A 21,883-nucleotide genomic window follows, 5' to 3' on the forward strand; every position below is an offset into this window, starting at 1 on the left:
AGGGTCATAGGGAGATTACACCCACAACAAGTCCACTGTCGACTTCTCAGAAAGCTCAAAGGTCAGAATCATTCAAAGAGTATCTTTTAAGCAGGCTCAGTTGTCAGTAAGTAGAAGCCTCTTTGCCAAATATTTCTGTAACTTTATTGAAATTATCTGCCTGTCTAAACCCATTATTCTGCAGCAGTGAGTCACAGCCCATCGAGGAGAAAGTTGAATGAGGATCAACACATTACAGGTCTTGGAAAAGAAAGCATTTTCTCTTTCTGAATTTGCCTTCATAAAGTGATTCCTTCAGGTGATCCCCTGTTCAGCCTAAATGTCCTTTGAAGAGCTCCTGGATCAAGCTGGAGGCCTGGGGAGATTCCAAATATTTCAGCTAGTTCTCTTTTGTGTCATCAACATCCTAACATACCCACATATTGTACTGGAGAACTTCACTGCTGCAATTCCTGATCATCGCTGCTGGGTCCAGATTCTGGACAATGACACTGTCTCTGGTAATGTCACCAGAACTCTCAGCCAAGATGCCCTCCTGAGGATCTCCATTCCCCTGGACTCAAACCTGAAACCAGAGAAGTGTCGTCGCTTCATCCATCCCCAGTGGCAGCTCCTTCACCTGAATGAAACTGTCACCAACACAGCTGAGGCAGACACAGAGCCCTGTGTGGATGGCTGGGTGTATGACAGAAGCTACTTCCCCTCCACCATCACAACTGAGGTAAGAAGCCTCATTTAAATCATCTGCTTATTTGGTGTTAATAGCAAGAAGAAACTTGCTTTATACATTTTGTCCCCAGATGTATGCTGTAGTCAACACTTTCTCCCTTTCTTATGCAGGTAGCAATTGCTTATCTACACTACAATGCTGTTGAGAACATATAGTATTGGAGTTAATGAACTGAACAAGCAAAACATATACCTATAATTATCCTTTAATCTAATGAGAAAGATCTATAATTTTAAAAGTGATCAAATGTTATACTAAGTTGGTGGTTCTCAGTGCTGAAAAACTGACCCTGAGAGCAAATAAATCAGAATCTCTGGGCATAGGATCCAAACACTAGTGTTTTTGATGTTCTTTAAGTGATTCAATGTGTGGCCAAGGATGAGAGATATTGTAGTAGTTGAAGTATGGACTGCTAAGAAAAGTCAAAGGCAGGACCCTAAGTCGCTTACATGATGAGAAAAAAAAATAAGCTTTCAAATTTTTGGTATCTGAAATTTCTTAAAAATGTGCTTTTATATGTTTTAAATTGTAGTAGCAAAAGAATGTGTATAAGTTAATGGAATAAAGAGAGTTGGTGGCCTGAAGGTAAAAATGAATAAAGACATGTAGAAAAAAAGATGCAGAATATTGGAAGGTTATGAGGCAAGAGAGAGGCAAGTGCACTTGAAGGGCTGAAATAAGTGGAGGAAGGGCGACCAGGGGAGAGTGACTGTCGGTGAAGCTGGAGATCGGGCAGGATTCACAAAGCAGAGGATCACATACATCATATCTGGTAATTTGTGCTCCTTTTCCACTGAGTGCAAAGATTTTTAAAGGCTTAAAACCTCAAACTCCACTGTGCTTTTTTTTTATTTATTTTATTGTTGGTTGTTCAAAACATTACATAGTTCTTAATATACCATATTTCACAGATTGATTCTTCCAGTGGGACCTGGTTTGTGAATCCCAGTCATTAAAACCAACGGTTCAAACTCTTGGGAAGTCTGATATATAGCCTTCTTTCAGACAGGGGAGTGTCACCTCACTTTCTTTTGGACTGTTGGTCAGATTAAGTTTTCAGTAAGTATTTATTCCTTTATTTAAGAAATCTTGGGCTGGAGTTATAGCTCAGTGGTAGAGCACTTCCTTGCATCCTCAGCACCACATAAAAATAAAATAAAGGTATCATGTCCATCTACAACTAAAAAAATAAATAAAAGAAAGAAAAGAAAAATCTTACTTGAGCTCTGTGTGTCTGCATTGAACTGTGTAGTGGCCTCACTTTCTGACTTCAGGAAACTACAATCAAATATTAGTGCTTGGTACATAAATCAGATGCTACAATTTGTTGTGAAAAACTCATTTTGCTGCATTAAGAAAGACAGGAAAGGCAATGTCAATCATATCAGTTTCAGGGAGCAATTTGCAGAGAAAATCCAGAATGTGAGGTGTATGAGTAAGAGTTAGTTCAACAAAGGGAGAGAAAGGAGAGTTGAGGGAGAAGGCATTTGCATGTTTACAAGTATTTTCCTGTTCTTGGCAATATTCTAAACCACCTAGACCCTGTAAGATAAATGAGAATAGATATTTTTATACTGGTCATCATTTCATACATGCATTGTAGGCACCCATACAGAGGGTAATCACTATTATAAAATCTGAGGGTTGAGTAGCACCGTGGGCCTAATGGGATGGTAAATCACTGGAACTTTAACCTGAATGCTGGTCCTTGTGAAATGACTTTAATAGGTAATGTTTGTGACCAGAAAAGGTAATTATTAAGAACTTAGGAGGATGCAATGTGGAGGTAAGAAGTTTTTGGCTTCTAGCTTCCTGGCAGAGATTTTAGAGAAGGCAATCAACCATGGCTCTCACACAAGCATGTCTCCCACCCAAGCATGTCTCCCACCCAAGTATGTCTCCCACAAGAACGCAGATGGTAATGCAGATGTTCAAAGCCACCTAGTAGTCTTAGTTTAACATTGTGACTTTGAGCATACAATAGTTAATTGTTGCCTATATAAATTTCTGGGTCAAAGAATTTATTTTCCCCCATTTTTTAGGCCTCTGTGATACCAATTTGTATTGCAGAATGAATTAACAAAATAGTTGAATGAAACATGAATAAGTAAGTTTTCTTTGAGCATAGATTCAGGTTAATATCCATAAACAGTAGAATAAAATTCATATAAATTTCTATTGAGCCATGGGAAAGAACAAACTATTGCCACATGTAATAACACAGGGGAGGGCTGGGGTTGTGGCTCCGCAGTAGAGCACTTGTCTAGCACATGTGGGGTGCTGGGTTTGATCCGCAGCACCACATAAAAATAAAATAAAGGTATTGTGTCCAACTATACCTGAAACAAAATATTAAAAAAAATAACAGGGGAAACATTACATGACACAGAACTACATAATACATGATTTCAATTTTTATAAAGATCAAAGCATACATATTAATATATGGTGTTAAATTTTATGATATTACATATTTTTGGTTGGAATGGTGTCCAGGAGAGAGTCTGAGAAGGGCTTCTTCATGAGAGTGATGTTATATCGATTGAAGACTGGTCACGTAAGTACAGTGGTTTTGTGAAAATAATTAAACTTGTAAACATTTGAGATCTGCATATTTGTGTATTATGTAAAGCTCAAAGAAATGCTTAATAAGATACTTCACAATGGTGGGGATGTGACTACTGGATTATGAGTATAATTTGATAGAAGGCAATAGTAGCAGCCAGGAGACCAGATGTAAGAAGATTGACTTCAATGCTCATGACAGAGATTTGTAAGATGGCCCTATCAGATCTAAAGTAGGAAATGATAGAAGACAGTAAAGAAACATAGTTGGTATTAATTATTTTAGTTGACAAATGTCTGGAGGGCATAAATTTGATGTATTTATATACATTGAATACATACAAACAGTGTGTAATGATCAAGACAGTGTGGTTAACATTTCCATCTCCTTGAACACTTTTTAAAAATTTATAAACACGCAGTAATTATACTATGAAGTACAGTGTGATATTTCATTATATATATAATATATACTGATAAAATTCGGGTAATGAACATTTCCATCTCCTTATGATTATTTTGGTTTGCAGTGTTCAAGCTCCTCTCTTCTAGTGATTCATAAAATCTACTATAGGTTATTATGAACTATAGTCACCTGCTTTGCTGTAGAAGATTAGAATTTATTACTGCCATCCACTTGTGCTTTGGTGCCATTATCCAACTTCCTTCTACTCACCCTCACCTCCCCCTGCTTCTTAGTAGTCAGATGTTATGAAGTTCAACCCCCCTATCAAATGAAGGGACCTCTGCATTTTTGACAAATAACCACCCAGTTTCTTAGAACACTTTAGAGAATTTGTAGCTCACATTTGCAGCTAGCATTTGACTGTTGTTGATACCACATTCCATCCATACCCTATGTTGACCTGTGTCTTCTCAGGCTTAAAATTGTTCTTCCCCAGGTAACACCCAGTGGTATTCTATCACACATAGAATAAAACGCTGAGTTTCCTCTCAAGTCTTGCCAGTCTGAGATTTGACCCCTGCCTCCCTTCCTCATCTTGCCTACCCCCTTCTCCATTCTCTGCTCATCTTCAGAACATCTAGCTGGATTCTGCCACATGACATTTATATTTGCTGTTCTTTCTGCCTAGAATGCTTTTCCCTGTACACTGTTCAACCCAACTTCTAAGTACTCAGATTTAAATGTTACTTCCTGAAAACTCTCTTCCATGACTCCCTATTTAGTGATGTCTCCACCCAAGTTACTCTTTTTATTTTATTTTTTTAGTTGTAGATGGACACAATATCTTTATTTTTTTATTTATTTATGTGGTGCTGAGGATCGAACCCAGGACCTCACACATGCAAGGCAAGCACTCTACCACTGAGCTACAACCCCAGGCCCCCTCCTCAAGTTACTCTTGTTGCATTTTCCAACCTTTAATTTTAAGAGGGATTTTATAACTTTGCCTTTTAAATGCCTATTTCTCCACTGAGTAGTAACAAGACCATCTGGAAGGCGACTGAAATAGTCCAGAAGAAAGATGATAAGAGTGCTAATTAAAGGGAGACCATGGAGACAGAAAGATGTTGTTGGATTTGGGGAATGTTTTAGATGTATAAGATTTTTGTGGTGTTAAGAATTGAACCCATGGGCAGTCCACCACTGAGAATTCCATCCTGTTAAAAAAAAAATGTTGTTTTGAGACAGGATCTTGCTAAGTTGAGGCTGACCTTGAACCTCAACCTCCTGAGTCATTGTAATTACAGATATGAACCACCATGCCGGGCAATAAGCTTTAATTTTTTACATCAGTTTTAAGTTTACAGAAATATTGAGTCCAAAGTACAGAGAGTCCCCAATACACCCTCCCACAAACAACCCACATAATATTAAAATCTTACATTAGTGTAATATGTTCATCATAACTAATAGACCGATATTTATATGGTATTGACTAAAGTCCGTAGTTTACAACAGAACACAATCTTTGGGTTACGTGGCTTTGGGCAAGAGTATAAAGTCATGTAGCCATCATGGGAGTATCTCCCTAAAAAGGACCTGTACTCTACCTGATTTATTTTGAGAATTTATTTATTGTACTTATTGGATTTTCATTTCTCATTTTTCCAATGATTGTTTCATCATGTCCACATGGCTTCAAAGTCCTCTTATGCCATGTGCTTTGCTGTGCATTCTGGCATCACTCTCAGATTAGCAGGGATGCTTACATCTGTGATTTTCATTGTTGACTAGTATTATGATTCCGCTAGACCACAGTACAATGTCCTACTTGTTAAACATTTTACCCTAAATCTCAAGTTATTTTATCTTTTCTTGTTTTCCACATATTATTTTTGTTCTGAAATAAGCTAACCTGTTCCGATCTTTCTTAGGTTTGGGCGGAAGGTGGTCTACCTGTGGTGCTTACTCCAGCTGGGCATCGTTGACACCGCAGCAGCCTTCACCCCCACCTTCCTCATTTACTGCATATTACGCTTCTGGGCTAGGTTGAGTGTCACGACTATTATGATAAATTCTTTTTGTCTCAGTAAGTCAATAATTTGAGACTTTCATTTTCTCCATGTCTGAATTGACTGTGAAATTACCCTTTGCTGAAATATCAATTATGTACATGTTTTCTTCCAGTGTCAGATGGACAACATCCCAAAGGAAGTCTGTGAGAATAGTCCTGATGATGTCTCCTACAATATTGGGCAAATCTTCCTTGGAGGACTGGCTTTTACCATTCGAAAGTGGTACACACTGCACCTGGCTGTGTCTATACCCTTGCTTGTCCTCCTCTTGCCCTCCAGGTATGAACAGTCTCCACATTCTTTACAAGGGAGGCCAACATGAGACCATAAGGGTGGTGTCACTGGGTATCTATATGGTCCCAATACTGGTCCTAACCCAATTAACACCCATTTTGCCATTCAAGATGCAAGAGATGAAATAGAAAGGAAGTTTGAATGGAGATTGGCAATTTGCAGTCACCATTTTTGCATACTAGGAACAAAATTATCATGAAATAATTGTAATAGAAAAAATCAAAAATTTTATCATACTTTCATGAGTGCAGAATAATAATATATAAGAGTGAGGATCATTGTGACATACTCAAAATGCACATAACATAATTTGCGAAATTTCATTTCCCAGTATCTCCTCTTTCCCTACCCTCCTTCCTCCCTCCCTCCTAATATCCTCCTCTACTCATCTGGTCTCTCTTATACATGTTACTTTCTTAATTAGTGCACTATGATTATATATAAAAGTGGGGGGATTCCAACATGGCGGCGGGCACGGAGAGATCAAGTCTCTGACCTCTTCAGCTGTGCGGGCATAGGGAGTCGTAAACAACCTAAATCTGTTTGCTCAGGATCACTAGGCAATGCTGAGCTGACGTGGATCTGGGGCGAACAGTCTGGGCCTCTCAGAACAAACACTGAGCCCGGATCGGCTGAATACAAGCTCCCGTTTGCCTGTTTCCCGCAGACAAACAGCTGTGACTCAGCACTAATCCATCCGGCTGAAACAACTGGTCAGCCCTTCTCATCCTACGGAGGTAAATGCCTACCGAGCCTTCATAGGTAGTGGCCACAGGTTTGAAACGGGGCTTGGGAGAGACAGTAAGGACCCACCCGTTGCATTGGTCACCCGGCAAAGGGAAACGAACTGTCGCCATTTGCAAGAGACACCACTATGGCAGAGAACTGACGTCATCAGACTGCAGCGGAGGAGATAACTTCATTGAAACCTGCGGCTATAGGTGTGTAATCCCCTAGCCTTCCCTCTCCACACATCGGGGAAACCTTAAGGGCCCCTCCCAGCTCTCCCGTAAGGGCCCCTCCCAGCTCTCCCGTGAGTGCGACAGCCAGCCTGAGGGAATCAGAGGTGGCGCGGAACCCGCGACGCGGAACTACCGCTCCCACCAGGGCTGACTGCTGAGGTCTCTTGCACTAGCTACCGGGGGTGTGGCTACCGGAGGGCAAGTAAAATTCGCTGAGGATTCTCAGCCCCAAGCTCTACAAACTTAGGGTCTGAGGGAATGGCAAACTGGAAGAGTGTGCCCAGTCGTTCATGAAAACAGGGCTCCCGGGAGCAGCAGACCTGGCGTGTAGCCAGTATTGTGGTGAGCGGCACCCGTGAGAGGGGCCTGGCTAGAGGAAAAGTGGGAAGTGACTAGACACAAGAGGAGGCCCTAGGCACTCAGGATTGGAGACTCGCCCAGTCTGGGAGGAGCTGCTGCACAGTGATTGGTTCCCACGTATTGACAGGAGAAACTTGGCCTGGAGGGCACAGCGCCACCTACTGGAAGAGAAGTTAATCAAACTCTAAGACTGCATTTATTAGTTTTTTTTTCTTTTTTTCTTTTCTCTTTTTTTTTTGATTTGGGTTTTTCTTTCATTTTCATTTTTCTTTCTTGTCATTTTTTTTAATTTTTTTTACAATTTTTTAAATTTTTTTTCTTCTAATTTTAATTTTTTTATTTTTTTTTAATTTTTTTTCTTTTTTTATTTCCTATTTTTTTTCTTCTTTTGTCTTTTCATTTCTCTTATCCCCCCTTCCTTGAATTCTACCTGCTTACACTCATTCTCTTTAGTGACTTCTTCCCTTCCCTTCTAATACCTTTCCTCCCAAGCATCAAATAAATTTATAGGAGTAAACAGTAACTCAGCAGTCAAACAGAACAAGAAGTAACATGAGCAGCTTCAAAAAGCAAGAAAGAAAAGGAGTACAAACAATGCAGGACAGCCTAAATATTCAGGAGGACCTAGAGTCATGAGAAAAATGGTCATATAAAGAACTCAAGGAACACCTTAGACAGGTGGAATGGAACCTTAAAGAGGATACAAGACAGCAAATTCAAGCAGCGAAAGAACACATTGAGAATGAATTACATAAACAGATAAAAGAAGAAGTTAAGCATCTTTATCAGGAGATAGAGATTATAAAAAATAATCAAACAATAATTCTAGAAATGAAGGAAATGATAAACCAAATTAAAAACTCAATTGAGAGTATCACTAACAGAATGGAGCAAGTAGAAGCCAGAACGTCAGATAATGAAGACAAAATATATCATCTTGAAAAGAGTCTAGCCAACTCAGAAAGGCTGGTAAAAAATCACGAGAAAAACATCCAAGAGTTATGGGATAACGTAAAAAAACCAAACCTATGAGTCACTGGGATAGAAGAAGGTACAGAGATTCAAACCAAGGGAATGAGTAACCTGCTGAATGAAATAATTACAGAAAACTTTCCAGAAAAAAAAGGAAACAGATATACAAATTGAAGATGCATACAGGACACTGAGCACACAAAATCACAGTAGACCAACGCCAAGACACATTGTTATGAAGATATCCAATATACAGAACAAAGAGAAAATATTAAAAGCTACAAGAGAAAGGAGACAGATTACATTCAGGGGTAAACCAATAAGGTTAACAATGGATTCTTCATCACAGACACTGAAAGCAAGAAGGTCATGGAACAATGTATTTCAAACACTGAAAGACAATGGATGCCAACCAAGAATTCTGTATCCAGCAAAATTAAGCTTCAGGTATGACAATGAAATAAAAATCTTTCATGATAAACAAAAGTTAAAAGAATTTGCAGCCAGAAAACCAGCATTGAAAAGCATTTTGAGCAAAACACTACACGAGGAAGAAATGAAAAACAATAACCAAAACCATCAGTGGGAAGTGCCTCAGTAAAGACAGAGGGCGAGGGGAAAGATAATCATGGAGAAACAAACTAATTTAAAAAAAAAAAAGGATAAATAATCAAACATGGATGGAAGTACAAACCATATATCAATAGTAACTCTGAATGTTAATGGCTTAAACTCTCCAATAAAGCGACATAGGCTGGTATCATGGATTAAAAAAACAAATCCAACAATATGCTGCCTCCAGGAGACACATCTGATTGGAAAAGACATACACAGGCTGAAGGTGAAAGGATGGGAAAAAATATACCACGCACACAGTCCTCGTAAGCAAGCAGGGGTGGCCATCCTCATATCGAATAAAATCAACTTCAAGACTAAGTTAATCAAAAGGGATAAAGAAGGTCATTATATACTGTTAAAAGGAACCATTCACCAACAAGACATCACAATTATCAATATTTATGCACCAAATAATGGTGCTGCGACATTCATAAAACAAATTCTCCTCAAGTTCAAGAATCAAATAGACCACAACACAATAATTATGGGTGACTTCAACACACCTCTCTCACCATTGGACAGATCCTCCAAACAAAAGTTGAATAAAGAAACTATAGAACTCAATATCACAATCAATAACCTAGACTTAACTGACATTTATAGAATATATCAACCATCATCAAATGGATATACTTTTTTCTCAGCAGTACATGGATCCTTCTCAAAAATAGACCATATATTATGCCATAGGGCAACCCTCAGTAAATATAAAGGGGTGGAGATAATACCTTGCATTTTATCTGATCATAATGGAATGAAACTGGAAATCAATGATAAAAGAAGGAAGGAAAAATCCTACATCACATGGAAAATAAACAATATGTTACTGAATGATCAATGGGTTACAGAAGACATAAAGGAGGAAATCAAAAAATTCTTAGAGATAAATGAAAATACAGACACAACATATCAGAATCTATGGGACACAATGAAAGCAGTTTTAAGAGGAAAATTCATCGCCTACTGGTCATTCCTCAAAAACAGAAAAAACCAACAAATAAATGAGCTCACACTTCATCTCAAAGCCCTAGAAAAGGAAGAGCAAAACAACAGCAAATGTAGCAGAAGGCAAGAAATAATTAAAATCAGAGCGGAAATCAATGAAATTGAAACAAAAGAAACTATTGAAAAAATTAACAAAACTAAAAGTTGGTTCTTCGAAAAAATAAATAAGATCGACAGACCCTTAGCCATGCTAACGAAGAGAAGAAGAGAGAGAACTCAAATTACTAACATACGGGATGAAAAAGGCAATATCACAATAGATGCTACAGAAATACAGAAGACAATTAGAAATTATTTTGAAAACCTATATTCCAATAAAATAGAAGATAGTGAAGACATCAATAAATTTCTTAAGTCATATGATTTGCCCAGACTGAGTCAGGAGGATACACACAATTTGAACAGACCAATATCAATGGATGAAATTGAAGAAGCCATCAAAAGACTACCAACCAAGAAAAGCCCAGGACCGGATGGGTATACAGCGGAGTTTTACAAAACCTTTAAAGAAGAATTAATACCAATACTTTTCAAGTTATTTCAGGAAATAGAAAAAGAGGGAGCTCTTCCAAATTCATTCTATGAGGCCAACATCACCCTGATTCTGAAACCAGACAAAGACACCTCAAAGAAAGAAAACTACAGACCAATATCTCTAATGAACCTAGATGCAAAAATCCTCAATAAAATTCTGGCGAATCGAATACAAAAACACATCAAAAAACTTGTGCACCATGATCAAGTAGGATTCATCCCTGCGATGCAAGGATGGTTCAATATACGGAAATCAATAAATGTTATTCACCACATCAATAGACTTAAAGATAAGAACCATATGATCATCTCGATAGATGCAGAGAAAGCATTTGACAAAGTACAGCATCCCTTTATGTTCAAAACATTAGAAAAACTAGGGATAACAAGAACTTACCTTGACATTGTAAAAGCTATCTATGCTAAGCCTCAGGCTAGCATCATTCTGAATGGACAAAAGTTAAAGGCATTCCCTCTAAAATCCGGAACAAGACAGGGATGCCCTGTATCACCACTTCTATTCAATATAGTTCTCGAAACACTGGCCAGAGCAATTAGACAGACGAAAGAAATTAAAGGCATAAAAATAGGAAAAGAAGAACTTAAATTATCACTATTTGCAGATGACATGATTCTATACCTAGAAGACCCAAAAGGGTCCACAAAGAAACTATTAGAACTAATAAATGAATTCAGCAAAGTGGCAGGATATAAAATCAACACGCATAAATCAAAGGCATTTCTGTATATCAGTGACAAAACTTCTGAAACGGAAATGAGGAAAAACACTCCATTCACAATATCCTCAAAAAAAAAAATAAACTACTTGGGAATCAACCTAACAAAAGAGGTGAAAGATTTATACAATGAAAACTACAGAACCCTAAAGAGAGAGATAGAAGAAGATCTCAGAAGATGGAAAAATGTACCCTGTTCATGGATAGGCAGAACTAACATCATCAAAATGGCGATATTACCCAAAGTTCTCTACAGGTTTAATGCGATGCCAATCAAAATTCCAATGGCATATCTTGAGGAAATAGACAAAGCAATCATGAAATTCATATGGAAAAACAAAAGACCCAGAATAGCAAAAGCAATTCTAAGCAGGAAGTGTGAATCTGGAGGTATAGCGATACCGGAGGTCAAACTGTACTACAAAGCAATAGTAACAAAGCAATAGTAAAAACAGCATGGTACTGGTACCAAAATAGGCAGGTGGACCAATGGTACAGAATAGAAGACACAGAGACTAATCCACAAAGTTACAACTATCTTATATTTGATAAAGGGGCTAAAAGCATGCAATGGAGGAAGGATAGCATCTTCAACAAATGGTGTTGGGAAAACTGGAAATCCATATGCAACAAAATGAAACTGAATCCCTTTCTCTCGCCATGCACAAAAGTTAACTCAAAATGGATCAAGGAGCTTGATATCAAATCAGAGACTCTGTGTCTGATAGAAGAAAAAGTTGGCTCCGATCTACATATTGTGGGGTCGGGCTCCAAATTCCTTAATAGGACACCCATAGCACAAGAGTTAATAACAAGAATCAACAAATGGGACTTACTCAAACTAAAAAGTTTTTTCTCAGCAAGAGAAACAACAAGAGAGGTCAATAGGGAGCCTACATCCTGGGAACAAATTTTTACTCCTCACACTTCAGATAGAGCCCTAATATCCAGAGTATACAAAGAACTCAAAAAATTAGACAATAAGATAACAAATAACCCAATCAACAAATGGGCCAAGGACCTGAACAGACACTTCTCAGAGGAGGATATACAATCAATCAACAAGTATCAATCAACAAAAATGCTCACCATCTCTAGCAGTCAGAGAAATGCAAATCAAAACCACCCTAAGATACCATCTCACTCCAGTAAGATTGGCAGCCACTATGAAGTCAAACAACAACAAGTGCTGGCGAGGATGTGGAGAAAAGGGTACACTTGTACATTGCTGGTGGGACTGCAAATTGGTGCGGCCAATTTGGAAAGCAGTTTGGAGATTCCTGGGAAAGCTGGGAATGGAACCACCATTTGACCCTGCTATTGCCCTTCTCGGACTATTCCCTGAAGACCTTAAAAGAGCATGCTACAGGGATACTGCCACATCGATATTCATAGCAGCACAATTCACAATAGCTAGACTGTGGAACCAAACCAGATGCCCTTCAATAGATGAATGGATAAAAAAAAATGTGGCATCTATACACAATGGAGTACTATGCAGCAATAAAAAATGACAAAATCATAGAATTTGCAGGGAAATGGATGGCACTAGAGCAGATTATGCTTAGTGAAGCTAGCCAATCCCTAAAAAACAAATACCAAATGTCTTCTTTGATATAATGAGAGAAACTATGAACAGAGCAGGGAGGAAGAGTAGGAAGAAAAGATTAACATTAAACAGAGACATGAGATGGGAGGGAAAGGGAGAGAAAAGGGAAATTGCATGGAAATGAAGGGAGACCCTCATTGCTATACAAAATTACATATAAGAGGTGTAAGGGGAATGGGAAAATAAACAAGGAGAGAAATGAATTATAGTAGATGGGGTAGAGAGAGAAGATGGGAGGGGGGGTAGTAGGGGATAGGAAAGGTAGCAGAATACAACAATTACTAATAGGGCATTATGTAAAATTGTGGATGTGTAACCGACGTGATTCTGCAATCTGCATTTGGGGTAAAATTGGGGGTTCATAACCCACTTCAATCTAATGTATGAAATATGATATGTCAAGAGCTTTATAATGTTGTGAACAACCAATAAAAAAAGAACATGTTAAGATGCTATATATATGTATATATATATATATATATATATATGGGATTCATTGTGATTTGTTCATACATACACATAGCACAATTCAGTTAATTTCAATATCCAGTAACTCCTTGGCATCCTTTCCTCCCCCACCCTTGTCTACCATCCTCTGCTTTACTGTTCACCCTTCTATTTTCATGTGCTCCTTCTATTTTATTCCTTTTTTCTCTCTACCTTCCACATATGAAAGAAAATATTCAGTCTTTGACTTTCTGAGTCTGGCTTATTTCACTTGCATTATGCTGTCCAGGTCAACCCATTTACCTGCAAATAACATAATTTCATTCTTCTTTATGGCTGAATAAAACTGAATAATAATGCTTCTCAGTGAGGTAGATGTTTAATGGATTTCAGTAAAATTCAATACTGAACAGTCAGAGACACAGAGAGGCCCAGAAATACTGATGTTTCAAATGTAGGACATGAAAGTGTACTTCAGTGCCAAGCTAGTGGTGGCTACAGCTCTGGGTCACCAAAGATGAGAGAGGTATAAAGAAAGAAGCAGCAGAAAAAAATGGCATGGAGACACCAATAGAATAGAAAGGAAGTCTGAACTTAGCTTATTCTGGATCTATACTTGGAGTTGATGATTGAAAAGTGCTCTGTCTCTGTATTTCTCAAGTTGGGAGGAGAGAGCCAAAGTGGGAAGCCAACTCATGGAAGTCACACTTGACGTGGGGAACACCTTTGCTACAGGAACCAATAGAAAAGATTGGCACAGCATCCTGGCTGGCATCTACCATATGGCCTAGAATGCATGCCATTGAAACAGGCACACAAGATTTTATCTAGGAGAATCAGCTCAAAGATACAGCGGGATGGCAACTTACTTTCCCTTGGAGTCTGATGCTCACTCAATCAGCTGAAGAGGTTCAGGAAACCAAACAGGCAGGCATGATTATATTCAAGGATTGAGTCTTGGAAGGCCATAGTCCTAGGTGGTGGAGTGTGCTGTGACCTGTTGTGCCCCCTGCACCGAGCGAAGTTGGTTGCCCTATGAGTAAAATTGTCAAGAAGTGTCTGGGATTGGGGACAACCAGAAGAAATTGGCATCTGCCTGGCCCTATGGGTTTGTTGATCTTATCTCTCCAGAATATGAAAAAGTTCCAATCATGGATAGATCCAAACTGTGGAAACTTTCCATTTAGAAATTTGCATCATCCCTCTCCTAGTCAAGTGTATTTCTCTTTCCAACCTACCTTGTACTGATGAGCAAGAAACTAAGAGTCATTTCAACTAACTTTGAGTCAGGCCACTCCATATTTGGTTCTAGGTGTAGCAATCAATACAAAAGAAGGAAAGGTTTAATAATCTCCCAACCTTTGCTATAAGAGGTTCATACCCCAGGAAGAAATGGAAGGAAGGGCAGTCTGGCATAAGTAGTAAATATCCATCCTTGTCCAGTTTCAACCGCCACAGTGAAGACAATTCTTTTATTTTTGTTAAGAATTTTTTTGTTCTTCCAGTTGTATTTTCAGAGTTCTTCATATGGATGGATACATACATATGTATGAATATATGTGTGTATGTATATACATATTTCATATTTTATCATATTTTTATTTTATAATTTGTTTTGGGGGGTTAGTGAGTTTTTGCTATTGCTGTTCTCCCTCCTATCTTCTCCCTCTAATATTCAAAATTCTCTTGTTATCCCCTCTCCCACTCTTTCTTTCTCTCCCTCTCCTTCTTTCTCTTTCTCTCAACTTAATTTTAATTTTTTAAATTTTTTCCTCCTTCTTTATGACCATCACTTTATACCTCTCTTCTGCTTTCTTTCTTTTTTATAATATTTTAGTCTTTCTTTGCCCTTTTTCCCATTTTTTTCTTAATGGATTGAATTTTTACCGTTATTTAAAACTATTTTATATAATTTATGCCCCCACCATTCATGTTGTCACAGTTATTACTATTGTGGTGTTTAATTTTAGTGCTATGTCTAGTTCATGGCTGTTTGTCATTGTTGCTGTTGCTAAGTTATGACCCCACCATTCCTGATTTTGTGGCTATTAGTATTGAAGATGTTATATTTAGGACCTGGTATTTTAGTGCTCTATATTTTTTGCTACTGCTGCTGCCGATATTTTTCTTTTTCTGTGAGATGCTAGAAATCTGGTATAACACTTCAACTTCATGGGGTAGATATTATGCTGCTGAGATACACCCCCAATCCATCTAGGAGACAGCACACCTTGATCCATATACAACCTAATCCACTCAAACTTCAACAACACTATATCACAAACAATAGGAGACAAAAACCCCAAACTGACAACCAGGTCACAAGTAGGAATGACTAGGAGGGTTCATGGATCACTCATGAACATCTGTACTTATAGAAACAGCAGAGAGAAATAGCACAAAAACTGTGGACATCATATCTATAAAGGGCTTTAACATAGATTGCTCCCAGACCCTTTTAATATACACAGAATTAGCAAGTCTAGAAAAAAAATCACAGAAGATATACCCCTTATGCACTAATATATATAACACAATTGCCTGACTTACCAGAAGAACCCCAACACAATATATGCTATCAAAGTACAATAAAATACATTGCAAAACAATTAGCAGGAAAACTGTACTATGAAACACACTTGGAAATGTATTCAACTATTTATAACAACCTGGTATCCAAAAACACTACACCAAGAAAAGTTTGTACCCTAAAAATGTCCTCACATAAAAGTGGAAGAGAAATCCATCTCAACAGATGCACAAGTCTCAAAATAGGAAATAAGAAAAATTATGGTAAAATGAAACCCTCAAAGGTTTATAACTCCCTAGGAGTGACTCTAAAGATATTGAAATATATGAAATTCTGGATAAATAAATCAAAAGAATAACTATTTTAAAAAGAAGATTGAATTCCAAGAAAATTCAGGAAAACTGAATGAGCTAAGGAAGGCATTACAGAATATGAATGAGAAATTCAACAAAAAGATAGATATTGGGAAAAAAACAAGAAAAAATCTTGGAAATAACAGGCATAATAAGTCGAATAAAAAATTCAGTTGAAATGAAAGCCTTTTATTATGTTAGAGCATGCAGAAGGCATAATCTCAACTCTTAGAGATAAGGTGATCATTCAGACAGTACTTAAGAAAAAACTATGAAACGACAATAAGAATATATAAGAACTCTAGGACATAATTATGAGAGTAAATTTAAGGCCCTTTACTCAATGATGATACATTCAGTCTAATAGCATTGATAACCTTTGGTGAAATAATAACAGAAAATTTTTTAAACTTTAGGTATGAGATGAATATCCAGATATTGTAGGCATGTACAGCCCCAAATAGGTGGGATCAGAAGAGATCTCTCCATGACATATTATAAGTAAAATATTTTTAAAAATACAGATGAAAGAAAGAATTTTAAAAGTTACCAAAGAATAATGAAAAGTCACATTTAGAGGCAAACCAATAAGGATAAATTATGACAGCTTAGACTCTAAAATCCAGGAGGGCTTGGCATTAGAAAATCCAAACTCTGAAATAAAATAATTTCCAGTCAAGATTGCTATATCCATTCTTTCACAATGAAAGAAAAAGAAAAAAAAATCCAAGATAAGTATAAAATAAAAGAATTCATGATCCCTAAGCCAGCACTACAGAAATTGCTTAAGGAAATACTATACACAAGAGAACTCACACACAAACTACGAAGCTCCTGAATGGATCACACTCGCTAGGGAGAAATTAAGTAAATGAAATTTGAGACTGAGTGAAATACGTGAAACAAATCAAATTGCAGAAAATAATAGTCACCTCTTCATAAATATTAAATACAATGGTCTCATTTTAATTAAAAGATGTAGATTAACAGAATGTATTAAAAAACAAGACCCAGCTATATGCTGTTTGCAAGATTCATCTTATAGACAAAGACAGCCATGGGCTGATAGTGGAAGGATCGAAAATGATATTCTATGCAATCAAAGTCCAAAAACAGATAGTAATCACTATGCTCATGTATTACAAAGATATTTCATGCAAAAATTAATCAGAAGAGACAAGGAAGATTTCTACATACTTGTAAAGGAACCAACCCAATGAAAAACTATAATAATAGCAATATTTATGCCCAAAATAAATGTTGATGCACCTAATTACATAAAACAAACTCTTCTTGACATTAAGTCTAGAAGAGCTGAGCTCCACACAGACCCTGGGCAAGACCTGACTGCAATAATACTGGTATTTTCAACACATCCATCTCACCGATAGATAGGTCATCTAGATATAAAATCAATAGAAATGTTATGGCTTGAGGATGAGGTGTCCCCAAACCCTCCTGTGTTAATGTTCAGAGGCAGAATGATTTAATTATGAGAGCTGTAACCCAATAATTAGATTAATTCACTTGATGAATTGAATTCAGGGGCACTCAACCACTGAGTCACATTCCAGGCCTTTTTTGTATTTTATTTAGAGACAGGGTCTCACTGAGTTGCTTAGCACCTCTCTTTTGCTGAAGCTGGCTTTGAACTCTCCATCCTCTTGCCTCAGTCTCCCAAGTTGTAGGATTACAGATATGTGTCACCATACCCAGCTAAATTGATAATTAATAATGTGAATGGACTAACTGGGTGGTAACTACAGGCAGACAGGGCATGACTGGAGAAAGTAGATCTCAGAGGGTGTGACCTTGCAGATTATATTTTGTCCCCATGGCCCCTCTTTCTTTCTCTGTGCTTTCTGATTATGATGAGGTAGGCAATATTCCACTGCCATGCTGTTCTTTCTGCCTTATCTTGGGCCCAGAGCAATGAAGACAGCTGACTGAACCTCTGAAATCATGAGACTAAATAAATTTTTTCTCCTCTAAATTGTTATAGTCAGGTGTTTGGTCACAGAAAAAAAAATAGCAGTTCCTACCTAAATATTACCATAAATAAAATGCATGTAACAGACAGTTATAGGCTATTTCATCCAATAACAGTTGAATTCACTTTCTTCTCAATAACTCACAGAACCTTCTCCAAAATAAACCAAACTTTAAGTCATAAAGCAAGTCTTGGCAAACACAAATAATCAGTATATTTCTTACATCTTATCAGATCATAATAGAATTAAATTAGAAATAAACAACAAGAAAAATATACAGATCACATAAACACATGGGGAATAAACAATTCTCCTTTTAAAAGGAATGGGTCATAGACAAAATGAGAGGAGAAACTTTAAAAATTCCTAGAACAAACAAGAATAGTGATACAACATTAAAAAATCTCTGGTGGGGCTCGGATGGTGGCTCAGCGGTAGAACACTCGCCTAGCACAGACGGGACTTGGGTTCGATCCTCAGCACCACATAAAAAAATAAAGGCATTGTGTTGTGTCCACCTACACCTAAAAATAAATATTTTTTAAAAAAATCTCTGGGACATGTACAGAGGTATTGCTAAGAAGAAATTTTATAAAAGTAGATGTCTACATTTATAAAAAGAATAAAAGCAGAGATAAAATAAACAATCTTACTGTGGAACATTATGTTCCAAAATAATTTATGGTAATTTAAGATCACTGCCTAAAAAACAATTGTTCTATTATTCTATTCTATAATTATCATTGACCACACACCATCTTGGGCCAATATAATCATCATGTAGGAGTCTCCTTCAAAATCTTAGGGAATGTTCCTTAGGCTCTAAATGTTATTAGATGTCTCTTCTCCTTTCACTTCAGATTTTCAAATGCTGTATTCTTTTATGGCCTCGTACTCAACCTGCAGCACCTGGGGAGCAATATCTTCCTGTTCCAGGTTCTCTTTGGAGCCATCATGCTCATAGCCAGCTTTGTTTCCCTTTGGACTCTGAATTACATGGGTCTTTGGACAAACCAGGCACTGTTCTCCTTCCTGGCAGGAGTTTTCATTCTGGTCAGCACATTTTTGCCCCAAGGTGAGAGAGACCAAGGTTTGAGGAAAGAAAGTATTTCCCTCATTCCTTAGGAATTACATCATCTTACCTTCCTGATGCCACAAGAATACCATTAAAAGCCAAAGATTCTTTGCAGTTAATATGAAGGTTTGAAATGGCAAACTCTTGGCAGGACTTAGGTTCTGACTGTGACTATATCCTTAAGGAATGGTTCACACACAAAGCTGTCCTGACCATATCCATGATGAATCTGAACATCAGTTCCAATGGTATGAACAGTTTTTTTAGAACAGGAACTAACCGCATGCCTCTGGCTAATTACATTTTTTTTAATCTGTTATGTATGACAGCAGAATGCATTACAATTCATATTATACATTCAGAGCACAATTTTTCATATCTCTGGTTGTACACAAAGTAGAGTCACACCATTTGGTCTTCATACATGTACTTAAGGAAATGATGTCTATCTCATTCCACCAACTTTCCTACTCTCATGTCCTATCCCTTCCCCTCCCTCCCTTTTGCCCTATCTAGAGTTCATCTAATCCTCTCATGCCCCTCCCAATTACATTTTTCATAACAATCATGGAGGAGGTAGGCCTTGCAATTGCATCTCCAAGCAGGCATGTGATACTCTCCCTGGGACTCTTCCTGATTTTTAAAGCCTCCTGAATACATTTTTAGGAAAGCCTTCTTGAATTCAGTGAAATAAAAATCCCTTGTCTTCAGACAGAAAGCAAGAGCACAGCAGGAGTAACACAAGAGTATAATCTTAATATGTCTTCTAATAGTTTTGTAATCTGTCCCTAGATAAGAAACAAACAATGAATTCCACTTTTATGTATAATTAAAATGTACCAATTAAAATCAAAAAATAAATAAAAGACCAGTAAAGTAGAGAAAGGGGACCAGGGGATGGAGGAGGTGCATGAAAGGGGAAATACTAGTAATTGAAATGGAGCAAATTATGTCATATGCACTTATAAAAGTTTTAAAATGAACCCCACTATTATGTATAGCAATAATGCACTGATATAAACACCAGAAACCAGCTTACTTTACTAAATTAAATGATCTCATTAATGATTGTGGGAATTTCAGTGGTCTCCATGTTCCACCATGTTCCCATAGCAGAAACAGTTTTAAGGAGTTCCCAAGAGTAATCCAAAGAAGAGCAAAATGGGGGGGGGGTCTAGATTGTTCATTATACCGACAAAACTAGCCAAAAATAAAATGAACAAATGGATGCCACCTACAATCACTAAATATACAAGATCTTATCAAAGTATTCGTGAGTTTATGTAATTTCACCAAACAATTGTTGGTTTGGGGGGAGACACTGCAAAAATAGTTTGAAATTCATCTTGAAATTAATAATAGAAAAAAGAAGTTTTGTTTCCACAATCCAGCAGTCCCATTACTTGGTATACATACAAAAGAGAGAGTTTGTATGCTAAAAAGATACCTGCACTTCCATGTTTATTGTAGCACATCTCAGTGTCCATCAAAAGATGAATAGATAAGAAAGTGTATTTGTATTACATGAAATGGAACACTACTCAATCATAAAAATGAAGAAGGGCTAGGGTTTATGGCTCAGTGGTAAAGTGCTCGCCTAGCATGCATGAGGCACTGGGTTCAATCCTCAGCACCACATAAAAATAAAATAATGATATTGTGCACCTAAAACTAAAAATAAATATTTTTTTAAAAAATGAAGAGGGGCTGGGGCTGTGGCACAGTGGCAGAGCGCCTGCCTTGCACATGTGAGGTACTGGGTTCAATTCTCAGCACCACATAAAAATAAATAAACAAAATAAAGATATTTTTAAAAATAAAATAAAATAAATGAAGAAAATTCTGCCATTTGCAATAACACAAATGGACCTGGAGGACTTTATTTTAAGTTAAGTACACACAGAGAATGACAAATAGTGTGTAACTCACTCATATGTAAATCTAAAAGTGTTGATCTCAAAATAGAATAGATGGTGATCTCTAGAGCCTGGGGCAGTTGAGTGGGGGAGTGGATGAAGGATGATCAAAGGATACAAAATTACAATTAAGTAAGAGGAATAAATTCAAGAGATCTATTGTACAACATAGTGAATATAGTTAAAGACAGCATATTGTATTCTTGAAAAAATGCTAAGAAGATGGTTAAGTACTATCACCACAAAGAAATGATAGTTATCATTTCATGTGAGGTAATGCATGGGTTAATTAGCTATATTTAACCATTACACAATGACTATGTACTTCAAAACATCATGTTGGGCTGGGGATGTGGCTCAAGTGGTAGCGCGCTCGCCTGGCATGCGTGCGGCCCGGGTTCGATCCTCAGCACCACATACCAACAAAGATGTTGTGTCTGCGGAGAACTAAAAAATAAATATTAAAAAAAATTCTCTCTCACTCTCTCTCCTCTCTCACTCTCTCTTTAAAAAAAAAAACAAAAAAAAAACATCATGTTGTACACAATGAACACATAAATTTTATATGTCACTGTAAATAAATAAATTTGAAAACAAGAAAAAGTAGTAACAAAGGGGCTGGCTCATATATCATAAAACATGTGCTACATTTTATAAAAATTACAGTGATCCAGGCAGTAGTATGTGCCACCACAAATCATAAT

The 21,883-nt window shown here is 37.3% G+C and overlaps 1 pseudogene across 1 annotated transcript; it reads left to right on the top strand.

Moving 5' to 3' along the window:
- Positions 1–319: 319 nt before the first annotated feature.
- Positions 320–19,790, top strand: LOC308641908 (steroid transmembrane transporter SLC22A24-like; annotated as a pseudogene). The gene is made up of 6 exons: positions 320–721; positions 1,656–1,745; positions 5,636–5,794; positions 5,895–6,055; positions 19,049–19,263; positions 19,780–19,790. The product of its transcript is annotated as a steroid transmembrane transporter SLC22A24-like (transcript).
- Positions 19,791–21,883: the final 2,093 nt, after the last annotated feature.

The sequence above is a fragment of the Spermophilus citellus genome (assembly GCF_964194105.1).
Source record: "Spermophilus citellus genome assembly, chromosome: 2".
NCBI classification, from domain to species: domain Eukaryota; kingdom Metazoa; phylum Chordata; class Mammalia; order Rodentia; family Sciuridae; genus Spermophilus; species Spermophilus citellus.